This window comes from Saimiri boliviensis, chromosome 10 (genome assembly GCF_048565385.1).
Source record: "Saimiri boliviensis isolate mSaiBol1 chromosome 10, mSaiBol1.pri, whole genome shotgun sequence".
NCBI lineage: Eukaryota > Metazoa > Chordata > Mammalia > Primates > Cebidae > Saimiri > Saimiri boliviensis.
This window is the reverse complement of record NC_133458.1, coordinates 74,031,997-74,049,607: the sequence shown is the minus strand read 5'-3', so window position 1 is coordinate 74,049,607 and position 17,611 is coordinate 74,031,997. Positions and strand designations below refer to the sequence as shown.

General features: G+C 38.6%; 1 long non-coding RNA gene across 1 annotated transcript; it reads left to right on the top strand.

Annotated features, from left to right (window-relative positions):
- Nucleotides 1–1,321: 1,321 nt before the first annotated feature.
- LOC104652499 (uncharacterized) lies at nt 1,322–16,986 on the top strand. Its single transcript, XR_012512133.1, has 3 exons — nt 1,322–5,792; nt 11,025–11,097; nt 11,667–16,986. It is a non-coding gene; the product is annotated as an uncharacterized LOC104652499 (long non-coding RNA).
- Nucleotides 16,987–17,611: the final 625 nt, after the last annotated feature.

Here is a 17,611-nt window from a genome sequence, read left to right as displayed (position 1 = left end):
TAGGGATTTACTCACCTTTTCCCAAACTATACCTGATAATTATTTCCTTGATACTCTTCTTAAAAAATGAATTAGATGACATTAAAAAGTCAAACAGAATCTTACATCTTCAGTAATTTGCGAAGTATCTCTTTTTCTGATTTGGTTTGGTTTAGTTTTTGTAGAGATAGGATCTCGCTCTGTTGCTCAGGCTGGAATACAGTGGTACAATCATAGCTCACTGCAGCCTTGAACTTCTGGGTTGAGCAACTCTCTCACCTCAGGCTCCGGAGTAGCTCAGACTGTAGGTGGGCACTACCATGCCCAGCTAATTTTCTTAAATTTTTTTGTAAAGATGGGATCTCACTGTGTTTCTCAGGCTGTACTCAAATGCCTAGCCTCAGGCAATCCTACCACCTTAGCCTCCCAAAGTGTTGAGATTACAGGTGTGAGCAACCATGCCCAGCTTTCTTGGGTTGTAAAATAGCATTTACTAAATTCCAAACAAGGAATATATGATCATTGAAAGAGTTGGTAGAATCATTTGACTTTTTTCTTCTTTTCAACTGTGGTCTTTAGTATGGAATTTCTCTCTAGCACATGTTGGGGGTGAGCAGAGATGTGGCAGCTTTGGAATCGGGTGGTACAGAATAACTAATGGCCTATGTGCCAGTTAGGTTTTATGGCTTGACTCATCAATAAGTAAATAAAATAATTCCAAATCCATATAGATCGTTGTAAATTATGCCAAAAATGTTTAATTAGTATAATCTTAGATGTCAGCTTCGGTTATCCAAAAATACTCTGCTGATTACTTGAGGGACATTGCCATAGCCACTTATGGTAAAGCATTCTGTTACATGAAATTAAGACAATTGTTCAGTTATACGCTGTATAATGACTTTGGTTTGGCAGACTGCATGTATGATGGTGGTCCCATAAGATCACAGTGGAACTGAAAAATTCTGTCGCCTAGAGACAAAGGCATCATAACATCTTAGCACAATGCATTACTTAACGTGTTTGTAGTGATCCTGGTGTAGACAAGCTGCATATGAAAGTATTACGCATAGAATTATGTTGAGTACATAATACTTGATAACAAAAGACCATGTTACTGGTTATGTGTTTACTGTTTATTTTAAACTGTACCCCTACTTATAGGAAAAAAAGGTAACTAAACAGCCTCAGGAGAGTCCTTCAGGAAGTCTTCCCAAAGAAGGTCTTGTTATAGAAGATAACAATTTCTTGCATGTTATGGCCCTTGAAGAACTTCCACTGGGACAAGATAATGGAGGTAGAAGACGGTGATACTGATGATCCTGACCCTGTGTAGGTAGGCTTAGGCTAGTGTGTATGTGCTTGTGTCTCAGTTTTTAACAAAAAAGTTAAAATATAAAAAGAAAATTTTAGTTTACAAAATAGAAAAACGTCCATAAGGATAAAAAGAAAAATATTTTGTTCAGCTGTACAGTGTGTTTTGAGCTAAGGGTTATTCAAAAGGAGTGAAAATATTAAGAAGAAACAGGTGTGGTGGTGCATGCCTATAGCCCCAGCTACTTGGGAAGCTAAGGTGGCAGGATAGCTCGAGCCCAGGAGTTCGAAGCTGCAGTGAGCAACAATCATGCCACTGTACCTCAGCCTGCACAACACAGCAAGACCCCAACCAAAAAAGAAAAGTCTAATAAAAAAATTAAAAGTGCATAAAGTAAAAAAGCTACAATAAACTAAGGTTAATTTATTATTGAAGAAAGAAAAATGTATTTTTATAAATTTAGCGTAAACTAAGTATACACTGTAAAGTCTACAACAGTGTTCAGTAATGTCCTAGGTCTTCACATTACGCACCACTCACTCACACCTGGAAGCAACTTTCAGTTTGCAAGCTCAATTTATGCTAAGTGCCCTAAACGGATGTATCTTTTTTTTTTTCTTTTAAAGACAGACTCATGCTCTGTTGCTCATGCAGGAATGCACCTCCCACCTTATTTGCATAAGTCATGAGCCAAATGTTAATTGCCAAGACAATGGGAAAAATGTCTCCAGGGCATGTCAGAGATCTTGGCCACAGAGCCTCCCATCACAGGCCTGGAGGCTTAAGGAAAAAAAAATGGTTTCCTGTGTAGGGCCAGGTGCCTGTTGCTGTGTGCAACCTCGAACTTGGTGCCCTGTGTCCCAGCCTCTTCAGCTCCAGATGTGGCTGAAAGGGGCAAGATATAGCTTCACTGTTGCTTCCAAGGGTGCAAGCTCCAAGCTTAAGCAGCTACTACTTGGTGTTGAGCCTGCAGGTGCACAGAATTCAAGAATTAAGGTTTGGGAATCTCCACCTAGAATTCACAGGTTTTATGGAAATACCTGCATGTCCATGCAGAAGTCTGCTGCAGTGGCAGAGCTCTCATGGAGAACCTCTGCTAAGGTATTGAATTAGGGAAATGTGTGATTGAAGCCCCACGCAGAGTCCCCACTGGGGCACTGCCTATTGGAGCTGTGAGATGAGGGTCACCATCCTCAAGACCCCAGAATGGTAGATCCTCCGCACCTTGCACTCTGTGCCTGGAAAAACCACATTAAATGCCAGCCCATGAAGGAGCTGCCCAAGGCTGTGGCAGCCCACCCTTTGCATCTGCTTGCCCCAATGAGAGACATTAAGTCAAAGACTATTTTGGACCTTTAAAATTTAATGACTGCCTCACTGGATTTTGGACTTGCATGCGGCCTGTAGCCTTTTTGTTTTTTCCAATTTGTCCCATTTGGAATGGGAACATTTATCCAATGCCTGTACCCCCACTGTACCTATAAAGTAACTAACTTGCTTTTGATTGTACAGGTTCATAGGTGGAAGGGACTTGCACTTGCCTTATCTCAGAGGAGACTTTGGATTGTGGACTTTTTGAGTTAATGCTTAAACGAGTTAAGACATGGGGGCTGTTGGGAGGGAAGGCATGATTGGTTCTGAAATGTGAAAATACATGACATTGGAGAGGGGCCAGGGACAGAATGATAAGGCTTGGTTCTGTATCCCCTCCAAAATCTCATATTGAATTGTAATATCCATAATTACCATGTGTCGAAGGAGAGATCAGGTGGAGGTAACTATACCATGGGGGTGGTTCTCCCATGCTGTTCTCATGATACTGAGTTCACAATGAGAACTGATGCCTTTTTTTAGAGCGTCTCACTCATCATCCAGGCTGGAGTGCAGTGATGTGATCTCTGCTTACTGTAACATCTGCCTCCTGGGTTCAAGTGATTCTCTTGCCTTGGCCTCCTGAGTAGCTGGAACTATAGTCATGAACCACTGCATCCAGTTAATTTTTGTATTTTTTTGTAGAGATGGGGTTTTGCTGTGTTGGGCAGGCTGGTCTTGAACTTCTGACCACAAATGATCCACCCACCTCAGCCTCCCAAAGCACTGGGATTACAGGTATGAGCCACCATGCCTGGCTGATCTGATGGATTTATAAGGCAGTTTTCTCAGCTCTTCCTCTTTCTTCCCTGCTGCTTTGTGAAGGTACCTGCTTCCCCTTCCACCATGATTGTAAGTTTCCTGAGGGCTCCCAGCCATGTGGAATTGTGAGTCAATTAAGCCTCCTTTGTTTATAAATTACCCGTTCTTGGGGAGTATCTTTATAACAGTGTGAAAATGGACTAATGCAGACTCCTTTGGCATTCAGGACAACACTGTTACTGAGACTGGCTGATGTCTCTTCATTTTCTACTAGTCTCTGAATGGAAATAGTTCTGAGAAATTAACCATTAGGCAAATTCATCATGGTATGAACATCAGAGCATACTCACACAAACTTAGATGGTGCAGCCTATTACTCCTAGGCTACAAACCTGTATGGCATGTCATTGTACTTAGGACTTTGCGGAGGTGTAACAGAATGGTCAGTATTTGTATATCTAAACATAGAAAAGGTACAGTAAAAACACGGTATAGCCCAGGCATAGTGGCTACCGCCCGTAATCCCAGCATTTTGGGAAGCCGAGGTCGGCAGATCACTTGAGGTCAGGAGTTTGTGACAAGCCTGGCCAACATGATGAAACCCCATCTCATGGGGAGGAAGGCAGCAAACCACATTGCCGTGTATGTACCTATGCAACAATCTTGCATCTTCTTCACGTGTACCCCAAATCCTAAAAAGCAATAAAATATATATTAAAAAAAAAAAACCCATCTCAAATACAAATACAAAAATTAGCCAGGATCAGTGGTGGGTGCCTGCAATCCCAGCTACTCAGGAGGCTGAAGCAAGAGAATCTCTTGAACCTGGGAGGCAGAGGTTGCAGTGAGCTGAGATCTGACCACTGTACTCCAGACTGGGTTATAGAGCAAGGCTCCATCTCAAAAAATATAAAAGGCATAGATTAAAAATAATATGCCTGGGCTGGGCATTGTGGCTTACCTCTGTAATACCAGTGCTTTGGGAGGCCAAGATGGAAGGATTGCTTGAGGCCAGAAGTTCAAGACCAGACTGGGTAATATAGCAAGAACCCATCTCTACAAAAAAATACAAAATTCACTGGATGTGCTGGTGTGCACCTGCAAGGTGGGAAGTGGATTTCTAACCAGAAAAATGGGTTTTCTTTTCTCTCACTTAGTCACACTGCAAATTTTCCAAACTTTTAAGCTTTGCTTACCTTTTAAACGTAAATTCCAGTTTCAAATTATCTCACTCAAGTACAAAGTTCTGCAGATTTCTAAGGCAGGAGCAAAATACTGCCAGTCTCTTTGCTAAAGCATGGTAAGAGTGACCTTTGCTCCAGTTCCCAGTAAGTTCCTCATCTCCACCTCAGCCTGGACTTCATTGTCCATATCACTATCAGCATTTTGATCAAAACCATTCCACAAGTCTCTAAGAAGTTCCAAACATTCCTACATCTTCCTATCTTCTTCTGAGTGCTCCAAACTGTTCCAGTCTATGTCCATTACCCAGTTCTAAAGACACTTCCATATTTTCTGTATCTTCATAGCAGTACCCCACTTCTGATACCAATTAACTGTATTAGTTCATTTTCACACTTCTATAAAGATATTATACTACCCAAGAATGGACAATTTATAAACAATGGAGTTTTAATTTACTCACAGTTCCACATGGCTTGATAGGTCTCAGGAAACTTACAATAATGGCAGAAGGGGAAGCAGACACCTTCTTCCCAAGGTGGCAGGAGAGAGAACAAGCAAGAGCAGGGAGAACTACCTTACAAAACCATTATATCTCTTGAGAACTCACTCGCTGGCATGAGAACAGCATGGAGGAAATTGCCCCCAAGATTCAATCACCTCACTCATCAACACTTGTAGATTACAATTTGAGATAAGATTTGGGTGGGGAGACAGAGCCAAACCATATCAGATTCAGTCCTCAGTTCTGTGTTAACCCTGGAAAATTCAGTGCTATTAAATATTGAAGTTGCCCTGCTTGAAACCTTGTAGTGTAGTTTGAACAAGTATGGTTCTCGTGCCATGTGTTACAGATTTTTTTTTTAATAATTTCATTGAGATATAATTTACATATTGCCCAGGTGCGGTGGCTCACATTTGTAATCCCAGCACTAATGGAGTCTGAAGCGGACGGATCATGAGGTCGAGAGTTTGAGACTAGCCTGACCAACATGGTGAAAACCTGTCTTTACTAAAAATACAAAAATTACCTGGGCATGGTGGCAGGTGCCTGTAATCCCAGCTATTCAGGAGGCTGAGGAAAGAGAACCACTTGAACCCAGGAGGAGGAGGTTGCAGTGAGCCAAGATCATACCACTGCACTCCAGTCTGAGTGACAGAGCAAGACTCCATCTCAAAATATGTATGTATGTATGTATGTATGTATATATATATATATACACACACACACACACACACACACACACACGTCTATAATTTACACATCATGCAATTTACCTAATTCAAGTGTATGATTCCATGGTTTTTAGTGTATTCAAGGTTGTACAACCATCACCATCATCAATTTAAAAACATTTTCATCACCCCAAAAGGAAATCTCATACCATTTGCCTATCACAGCCTAATCCCTCCACCAACCACCCACTCCCCCAGTGCTAAGTAACTATCCATCTACTTCTGGTATCTAGCTTTGTCTCCATTCTGGACATTTCATATAAATAGAATCATAATATGTGGTCTTTTGTGATTAGTTTCTTTCACTTAGCATAGCATTTTCAAAGTTCATCTGTGTTGTAACATAGCATGTTAGTGCTTCCACGCCCTTTATGGACGAATAAGATATACCACCTTTTGTTTGTTCATCAATTGGTGGGCATTTGGGTAGTTTCTGCCATTTGGTTATAATGAGTAATGCTATTATGAAGATTTATGTATGCATTTTTATGTGTACACGTTTTTATTTCTCAAGTATGTACCTAGAAGTGGAATTGCTGCATGAAATGGTAAATATGTTCAATTTTTTTTTTTTTTTTTTTAAGACGGAGTTTCGCTCTTGTTACCCAGGCTGGAGTGCAATGGCGCGATCTCGGCTCACCGCAACCTCTGCCTCCTGGGTTCAGGCAATTCTCCTGCCTCAGCCTCCTGAGTAGCTGGGATTACAGGCATGAGCCACCATGCCCAGCTAATTTTTTGTATTTGTAGTAGAGGCGGGGTTTCACCATGTTGACCAGGATGGTCTTGATCTCTTGACCTCGTGATCCACCTGCCTCAGCCTCCCAAAGTGCTGGGATTACAGGTGTGAGCCACTGCGCCCAGCGTGAATATGTTCAATTTTTTTAACAACTGGCTATTTTCCAAAGTGGCTACACCATTTTACATTCCCATCAGCTGCGTATATGGATTCTAATTTCCCTGCATCCTCACCTTCACTTCTTATTTGACTTTTTATTATAATTTCCCTGATGGCTATAAAATGGTATCTTACTGTGGTTTTGATTTGCCATGTTTTTCTCAAAGCTACCACAAGCCACTCAGTTGCTCAGAAGTGCTTGAGTATCTCCAACCCATTTTACTATTACCATTGCCACTGAAAGTTCAAATGCTTGTCATCTATCACTTGAATTATTACAACAACCTTAGCTATATAACTGACCTTCCTTTTCCTCCCTCTTCCTATCACCCAGCCAAGAAAATTTCATTAAACGTTAAACATCTATTGTAATATAATGTACAGCTTCAAAGCTTGAGAATTATGGAAAGAAAAAAACTTTCCGGGAAGCTTACAGTGGAGAAACCTAGCAAACATCTTAAATGAAGTGATGAAGGTTAACATCAGCAGTGATGTGTTCTCTGAAATGATATGATAAAAATACCTGTGTGGTATTTTTTCTAAAACCCTTGCCTCCAGTCTAGTCATGAGAAAACATCAGACAAACCCAAATTGAGGAATATTTGACAAACTTTTTGATCAGCACCTTTAAAAACTGTCAAGGTCATGAAAAACAAGGAAAGATTGAGTGAAGAAACTCTGAGGAGATTAGGGAGTCCATGACAGCTAAATGTTATGTGGGATCCCATATTGGCTCCTGGAAAAGAAAAACCACATTAATGGAAAAAAAAACAGTGAAATCTGAATGAAGACTGGCTTTCAGTAATAATAATTTACCAGTGTTGGCTTCTTAGTTTTGACACATGTACCCTGATAATGTAAGATAACATCAAGGAAGACAAACTGGTTAAGGGCTTACATGAGAACTCTCTGTACTATCTTTGTAATTTTTCTACAAATCTAAAATTACTCCAAAATAAAAACATGTATTTTATTTAAAATTAAGCTTCAAAGGCTCCCCACTTATTAGAGCAGATCCATATTTCCAACTTATTGAAGTCCTCTACTGACTTACTTTTATTATAACTGCCCTTATGGCTATGAAGTGGTATCTCACTGTGGTTTTGATTAGCCCTGTTTCTTTTTCTTTTCTTTTTTTTTTTTTTTTTTGAGATGGAGTTTCGCTCTTGTTACCCGGGCTTGAGTGCAATGGCGCGATCTCAGCTCATCACAACCTCCGCCTCCTGGGTTCAGGCAATTCTCCTGCCTCAGCCTGCCGAGTAGCTGGGATTACAGACACGCGCCACCATGCCCAGCTAATTTTTTTGTATTTTTAGTAGAGACGGGGTTTCACAATGTTGACCAGGATGGTCTCTATTTCTTGACCTCTTGATCCACCCACCTTGGCCTCCCAAAGTGCTGGGATTACAGGCGTGAGCCACCGCGCTCAGCCAGTCCTGTTTCTTTTAAAGCTACCATAAGCCACCCAGTTGCCCAGAAACACTTATCTTCAGTCCTTTTCACTATCTTCCATCTCTAACCTCAGTGTCAAATATTGTTTCTCCTTGAAGCTACTCTCCAGCATCCAATCTGCTGTTCTCAGACATACTGTACCCTTTAAGAAATGGGTACCATTGAATCTGCTGTTTTCTCTAATTGGAATGTCTGTTTCTGCACTCAGAGGAAAATATGTTCTAAGATTTTCATAACTACCCTGAGTTAGTTGCTTTGTGCTGTATTCCCCTCTTTTTTTTCTTTTGAGACAGGAGCCTCGGTTGCCCAGACTGGAGTGCAGTGGCACTATCTCAGCTCACTGCAGCCTTACCCTCCTGCGCTCAGGTGGTCTCACTTCAGCCCCTGCAAGTATCTGGAAAGTCAGGAGATCAAGACCAGCCTGGCCAACATAGTGAAACCCCAACTCTACCAAAAATACAAAAATTAGCTGAGCATGGTGGTGGGCATCTGTAGTCCCAGCTACTTGGGAGGCTGAGGCAGGAGAATAACTTGAACCCGGGAGACGGAGGTTGCAGTGAGCCGAGATTGGGCCACTATACTCAAGCCTGGGCAACAGAGTGAGACCTTGTCTCAAAAAAAAAAAAAATTTCTGTGAGTGTTATAGTCTACATATACTATAGTAGTCATAATCTCTATCTTGCTTTGTGTAAACATGCATATATTTCATTGCAGAACTACTGATATATTTAATTAGACAGTGCTGCCCCTCTCTGTGTAGTGTTAAAAAATATATATGGTTGTTACAACCTATGACTTTGCTAAAATCCGAAAATTGAGAATTCTGAAGTGTATCTGGAAAAGTTTCAAGTAAGGGAATTGTGTTCCTAAATCAAGGGACAGTGTGCAGAATTGAGAACATCTACATCACTTGAGACCAGCCTGGGCAACATGGAGAAACCCTGCCTCTACTAAAAATACAAAAATTAGCTGGGCATGGTGATACATACCTATAATCTCAGCTACTTGGGAGGCTGATGCATGAGAATTGATTGAACTCAGGAGATGAAGCCTGCAGTGAGCCGAGATTATGCCACTGCACTCCAGCCTGAGCAACAGAGCAAAACTCTGTCTCAAAAGAAAAAAAAAAAAAGGCTCAAGGAGTAGTGAACAGTCATTTTTGAAAGCTCAAAAACAATTGAAAAATGAAGATTAAGAATAAAAAACATATTCATAATATACAGCACACATTTCTAAAAAGGATTAAACTACAAAAAAAGGGAAACATTGAAAAAAGGAAATGATAACTCAAAAACACCCAACCTAATATACAAAATATACTTAGGCATCGAAATTAGCCTCAAGTCTTCCTTGGAAGCTAAGAAAAGAGAGGAATGATAGGTTATAGAGTTTTAATATCCTTAAATTCAGTAGGACTCAAACTTTTTACTAACATTTGAAGAAATATCAAGTACAGGTCAGGCATGGTGGCTCACGCCTGTAATCCCAGCACTTTGGGAAGCCAAGGTGAGCGGATCATGAGTCCAGAGATCGAGACCATCCTGGCCAACAAAGTGAAACCCTGTCCCTAATAAAAAAAAAAAAAAAATTAGCCGGGCGTGGTGGTGTGCGCCGGTAGTCCCAGCTACTTGTGAGGCTGAGGCAGGGGGATCACTTGAACCCAGGAGGCAGAGGTTGCAGTGAGCTGAGATCATGCCACTGCACTCCAGCCTGGTGACAGACTGAGACTGTCTCAAAAAAAAAAAAAAGAAAGAAAACAAATATCAAGCACAATCTAATGTAGGGAATGGATGATGAACTACAATATGGTTGTCTTTAGTTGTAATTTTACAGATGTTCTTCCAGTGTTCACTTTTATTTTCATCTGAAAGTGACAATATTAAACACAACTCTGAAAGCATCTCTTCATAAGGTGAGTTAAGTGCTCTTGGTGATCAACTAGTATTATTACTAAATTTATAGAATTTTGAGATTGTCTTTTTATATAATATGCATTATATCATTTAACAAGTACTTTGAGTAAAATTTCTGGGCTAACTACTGAAGATACATATAAACAACGTCTAAAGACTGCCCTATGAAATCTCAATCAACAGCAGCTTAGTATAATCTCTAGAAATGTTTCCCCTCTTACTAGCTATTTAATATTTTACTGGTTTAAGGTTTCAAAGAAATCCACTAGCATTAACAACAACCAAATTCTGTAAGTTCTATTCAGTGAAACTTCAATTTGGCTTCTTATTTAATTTGTATAGAATTTGATTCTGACCAGTTGCTAAAAAAAGTAATTCTGGAACCAAAGGTTTTCTTTCTTAAGAAGATGATGCTAAATCTAGAATACTAATAAAGCATGTGTTTTAAGTTCCTTTCTAATAGTGATGTTGGTTCGAGGTAAGCCACTTATGTTCTTTATGACCCCATTTGACCTACGGCATGACGTTTTGAGATGGTTAACTAAGACCAGAAGTGTAGGCCATGAACAATTTATAGTGTAATACGTACATATTGATTGCAAGGGTAAAACTATCTTTTTCATACTATTGTTTCTTTACATCTTACAGAATGTAAGTTTTAGACAAATATGGTGGCTTTTGCATATTTAAAAAAATGCAGTTTCAACATGATTGTTTCTCTAGTGGGTAGATAAAGAACAACAGTGAAGTATTCAAGATGCAAAATTCGGACCTCTTCCAAACAGTTATCAAAAACAGTGAGGGCTGGAAGTTGAAAGAAAGGAAAATATACGAGCAGAGTGACAGTTTTGGGCAATGCCATAAATGACACTATGACTTAATTAACTCCCCTTTCTAAGCAAGTCTTCGTTTTTCACAGGAGTTTGAAATATTACCCAGGAAGACAAGCCAATGATTTTGGCTGTGAGAATCTTATACCATAAAATGTTAAGGTAAGATAGTTTATTTAATAATGGGCTTAAATGAATAGTTTCAATAAAAGATCTTAGTTTCTTGTCACCTGAATCTTGAAAGATAATTAGAAGGGAGAAGTCTGTTGAATAATTACTGATTAAAAACTAGATAATTTAGCTTTTTTTTTTACCTTAGCTACTCATTTAGGAAATGTTTATTATTTAGATGTTAACATTCATTTTCACTAATTTAATTCTGCTTAATTCAACATGATTATTTAAAGTTAAATTGTGTCAAGTAAATTTATCATAACCTTATAGAAAGTCAAAAACAGTGCCACATGTTTTAATATTTTTATTTAGCATTTGAGAGTTTTAAGTATCATGAAAATATTGGGCCTGATGAGAGAATACAATTTTCTTTTTAAGAGACGCATCTATTCTTTTAAGTGATCAGGGTCCCATTTAGTCAGTTATTTCTTCCATATGGCTCAAAAATGTATGTCTTTGTTGGTCATGTATTTGATTGACCTTTTAGGAAAGGCAAACAGTTGACCAAGGGTTGCCTCATTTTAGAGTCTCCTCAGAAATGACTAAATGTTTTCCAGATGAACATACTGTGAACCAAGCAAGGAGCTAGAAATTAGAAATCATTGCCTTAAACCAGGGGAATTTGTGGACTATTTCTGCTGGCACTCAGTGACCTAAAGGAATTGACCCACAGAGCAATTTCCTTCACTCTCCACAGTGTAAGTCATAAAATCAACTCAAGGTAAGATATACATATTTATGGCTAGGCTCAGTGGCTCATGGCTGTAATCCCAGCACTTTGGGAGGCCAAGGCGGGTAGATCACCTGAGGTCAGGAGTTCAAGACCAGCCTGGTCAACATCATGAAACCTCATCTCTGCTAAAAATACAGCGCCTGTAATCCCAGCTACTCAGGAGGCCGAGGCAGGAGAATTGCTTGAAACCTGGAGGTGGAGGTTGTGGTGAGCTGAGATCTCGCCACTGCACTCCAGCCTGGGCAACAGAGCGAGATTCCATCTCAAAAAAAAGAGAGAGAGAGAGAGAGAGAGAGAGAGAGAGAGCTATTTATTTATAGTCCACTTGTTTCCAAAGAAGAATTTAAGGCAGCTGCAAAGGCTTCTATCTTTTCCCTGTTTTCTCATTTTAAATTCATTCAAAGTGACTTTACAAAATATAAACTTTAGTTACCAGTGGAGGTAGAAGAGGGTGATCAATTTATTACTGTGTCATTTATCACTGGACCCCTCATCTTCTAAAATTGGCACTAATATCCCACTTCATCCCTTTTTAAAGAAAATAAAAATAACATTTCAATAGGAATAAAATATGTTCTGTGTTGCTTTTCCTCCTTTATCTTCTATCTTATAACCTAAACCTATTTAAGATACAAATTTGGCCGGGCGCGGTGGCTCAAGCCTGTAATCCCAGCACTTTGGGAGGCCGAGGTGGGTGGATCACAAGGTCGAGAGATCGAGACCATCCTGGTCAACATAGTGAAACCCCGTCTCTACTAAAAATACAAAAAACTAGCTGGGCGTGGTGGCGTGTGCCTGTAATCCCAGCTACTGAGGAGGCTGAGGCAGGAGAATTGCCTGAACCCAGGAGGCGGAGGTTGCAGTGAGCCGAGATCGCACCATTGCACTCCAGCCTGGGTAACAAGAGTGAAACTCCGTCTCAAAAAAAAAAAAAAAGATACAAATTTGAGAATACATTTTAAGCAATACAGGGAAAATAAATGATGGGTATCTGCAAACTCTAAAACTACACCTAAGATAATTTATTTAAAAAAAATAATGCTCCTCTGTGTAATTTGTTATCCAAAGTTGAATGGTTGGTACTTTTTTAAAGGAAAAATAGGCCCCCTGCAAAAGGCCAAAATACATTTGTAAAGTTCACCTAAGATAATTGGAAAATACACCAGTTACGTACACATTTATGTTTTCTTAATCAAAAGAATAGAAAGAAGTATAAGGCACCACATGCTTCTAGGTATGATTCCCTAAACAATCTGGAACACAACATTTAGCTTCTATAATTTTAAAACATAGGAACTAGAGATAAATTGTCTGCTACATTGTCTTATTGGAAATTAGCTTAGGGAATTGCAGGGATTTGGAGAAAGAAACTAATGCATAATGATACCCATTTGCAATAACAGAACACTTCAAGGGATTTATCTAAAGTACATTTTAGAGATGGATGGTTCGGGTTGATGCATTTGAACCTTTAAAAATTTTATGATTTAAATTCATTAAGTCAGTGACATTTAGAAACATTGCAGCTACCTTCTGTGTTCTCAACAGAGTCTAAATTCAGCTACATGTATCCTGTGATTACAAGATATGGTTACAAATAGCAATAATTGTTGCAAAGCAAATTACAGAGTGACACAGGAAAACATTCCCCCTCCAACAGAGAGGGTAGTGGATTACCTCACTCATACAGCCTGCAGGTTATATAATGAAGATTGCAGACTTTGAAATGAAAAAGAAATGTATGTCAAAATAGAAAGATGATTTCATGAAAAATAAAGGCAGAGTCTTTTGTTTAGGAGAAAACACCTGAAGAATTGATGAGAAACTTCAAGCACAAATATTTAAGTGTTTATGGCTCTGGAAACTGTTTCTAAAATTCCGCTTATTTATTCATTTCCATAACTATTCATAGGATGCAATCATGCAAATAACAGCTTTATTCATATAGGGCTTGAAAATATTACGATTATATTGCACAATGTTGCACAACAAATGTACATCTATACATATACACAATATATTACATTTTTATATTGTATACATATAATTATATTGTAACTATGTCACATTTATATACATTACAACTTAAAAATGAGTAATTTCTACTTAGATTCAGTATCCAGACAAAAGTATTACTGTTAATTTTAACTCATACATTTTAGTAAGAAGTGGACAGAACATTAGCATTACACATTTGAATTACTTCAGGATACATTTTTATATAAGTAACCTCCAGGAAGTTGCCACACACATGAGCAATTACTGCAATAGCGATTCCAAGAAGTAGGCCAAGAAACCATTTTATTTTTGTCTATGGCCGTTCATTTCTTTAACTCAGTTTTTCTCCATCTTTTTAAACCCTCCTTTGATAAATTTTAAAATCTCATGATTGAAGCTTCCCAGCTCAGCATTCTGTAACACCCTCCTCCCAGAACCCTAAAACTGAGTCAAAAAATACTGATAATGAGAAGACTGAATGTACCTTATTATAATTTTTTTGCTTGTCTACCTGTTAAATATACTGCAGAATCCATGAGGATAGGGTGGGGAAACTGGAAGATAATGGATGGGGATGAAAAGAAAGCTTATCACTGTTTTCTTTATATTTCTTGACTTTTGAGCCATGCTGTGATGGTTAATTTTATGTGCTTACTTGACTGGGCTAAGGGATGCCCCAAGGGTTGGTAAGACATTATTTCTAAGTGTGTACGTGTGGGTATTTCCAGAAGAGATTCACACTTGAATCACTAGCTGAGTAAAGATGATCCAGCCTCACCTATGTGTGGACATCATCCAGTCTACTGAGTGCCAGGATAAAACAGAAAGGTGGAGGAAGAATTAATTTTCTATTCTTCAACCTAAACATCCATCTTCTCCTGTTTCTGGACATCAAAGCTCTTGATTCTTGGGCTTTGGACTCCAGGACTTACACCAGCACCCCTGAAAACACACACACACACACACACATTCTCATGCCTTCAGCCTTGGACTGAGAGACTCATCATTGGATCCCCTGATTCTCAGGATGTTGGTATTGGACTGAATTGCACCACTGGCTGTCCTGGTTCTTCAGCTTGCAGAGGGTGCATCCTGGGACTTCTCAGCCTCCATAATCATGCAAGTTAATTCTCATAATAAATCTCCATGTGTGTGTCTCTCTGTGTGTGTGTATCCTACTGGTTCTGCTTCTCTGGAAAACCTAATGCACATGTGAATAAATTTCCTATTCAAAAATTAAAAAGTCCTCATGATAAAGATTTGTTCCTCAATAGTTAGCACTCAGGTAAACCAGGTTCATTTTTCAAAAGGATTCATTGTAATTGAATTGGCCAAGTCCAGTCACTTTGGTCTGTTAGTATATGAAGGTATCCTAAAAACAGGGAATCAGACATTTTGTTATTCTTGAAAATATTATTCTTTCTGTAGTAGAAATGACTGAGAAACAAGATGAATAACAAGGGCACACAGTTACTGACAAGAAGATGGCAAACAGCTGAACACTGGCTAGAATACTATGCTGAAAAAAGATCGGAAGGTAAGTGGGAGATTGATGAGCCATTTCTGCCAAAGGTAAAGAAGGGTGTGGTCATTCATTCACCACCAGGTCAAGCACAATTTGGCCTAACCTGTCCATCTTATGGTGATTGAAATGAGTTGGTATATTTCTCATTGAAGAATTTTAACATATAGAGGAAGTTTGCTATTGGCTCACATGTAGAAATCTTGTTACTATGTGTTTTTCTTATCACCCATTGCTTCTTACCATGACCATTTTCTTCCCATTTTTCAAAATACAAATAAGTCTCAGCCATCTACATTAATCAATGTTGGGTAAAAATGTCCTCTATTTAGCAGTTCTCAAAGCAGCCTTTGTTAGCTTCTTAAAATCCCACAAAGACAGCAAGAGATGAAAAGTTACAATACCACCACCAACAGACTCTGGAAAGAATATTAATCAAGTATAGGACGGAGCAGCTGGATTGAGGACCTATGATAGCCCCATTTCATTGTATGATCAATTTGTCTCAGCTCTGAAGAAAATGCACTTCGATTGGGTGACCAATACAATGTAGTAAAGGTAGTGTCTTAATTCAGAGGCAGATAAAACCAACTCTTTATATTTGAATTTGAAATTCAAAGAGGGGCAGAAATAATGAGGAAATATAAGAAAGCCATGCTGGAAGAAGAACATAGATGAGGAGGGAGTTTACAGTCAGTAATATTAAGAACTTGAAGAATTTGGTCCCAGGAGCAGAAAGAGATGCTAAAATACCAATTCCAAGTTCCATTCATTTTCCTTTGATGTATCATTTTACCGAAACTATAATCTGTCACTTTTTTATAGGATTATGAAGACCCACATCATCTGCCATCTGTTTTAGAAATGCAGCCCATGTCATCCTGACATCTAAATGATGAAGTTCATATCACCTCATTCTCACATCTGCCTGCTGAAACATAAGAAAAGCTTTATTTTGATGTATCTCAGTATCATGTGTAAATGTAGTTCTTTTAAGCCCCCTTTCTGGATAAATTCTGACCTATCAAAAATGCCTAACTCTATCTTTTTGCTTTTTCTCTGAAGGAAATAGTTTGGCAACTTCATTGCTCACCATTGAATGCAAATTGTAGCATTTCATAAATTTGCATTCCAAGGAACGGGACAGTGATTAATAAAAAGAATGGGAAGTCTGGAAATCTTAGAGGGTTGTTCTTGAAATAAGAACAATCCTTCCATGCTTCCTTCCTCAATTTAAGATTTTGTGATGCTCTCTGATGAGCAAAAAAACCAAAAACCACCTTACCAGGTCTGACAGAGTTACTCAGAAGGGATTATTTTGTGTTATTTTTAATGCCGTAACTTAATTATTTTATTTAAATGCTAATTGATTATCCTAGCACAACCCTCTAGTGGCAGAATCAATTTCAGTAATGATGTTGATGGCTGCAATATGATCAACTGAAGCCTCCACCACTTGGTATAAAAGGAGTGGAAATGATAGATAGCTCATTAATCATTTATTCCGGAGATGAATGTGTTCAGTTGCTGATAGGGTGCTGTAGGTGAATGCTGCCAAAATGAGAAATGTCAATTGTCAGGCTTCATGCATAATAACTGTGGAGCTATTTTTAAGCTTCTTTGAAGATTAAAGTTATGCCCTTTTTCCCTACAGTTCTGTCACATATACTTGGCAATTCTGTTCTCCGCAAATTCATTTTCACTATGCCCAGATGTCTCTGCTTGAGAAAATACATACAGCTTAAAATCTAGCATATTTGAAAAGTTATTTAGAATCTGCAGTGATCCATACACTGGAAGAGGACTATAAATGAATAAACAAGAAGTCAAATATACAAACCTGGAGAGATGAGTAATTTTTTTGGCCAATTTTTCCATTGAGATATGTTTTATCAGGATGATACATGTTTTTAATTTCCCAGGTCCCCATAGGGGACATACATTTTCTGTTTCATATAACATTTTCTGAAGATAGAAATAACAGAATTCAATAAAATATATTTAAAAACAATAAAATGTTTCTAAAATAGTTGTTCCCAAATGACCTTCAAAATGTGTCCCAGCTTGTCTCTTCATTGTGTCTGATTCTTCCAAAAGAAGAAGAAGTTCCCTACCTGGAGTATTCTCTTTTGGAAGTCAAGAGTATCTTAACATTCATTGAAAGAGTTACCCTCAATTTTCAAAAAAGCATTTAATGTTATTTCAAAAAGCTATGTTAAAAAATGCTAATCAAAAAATGCTAATCTGTC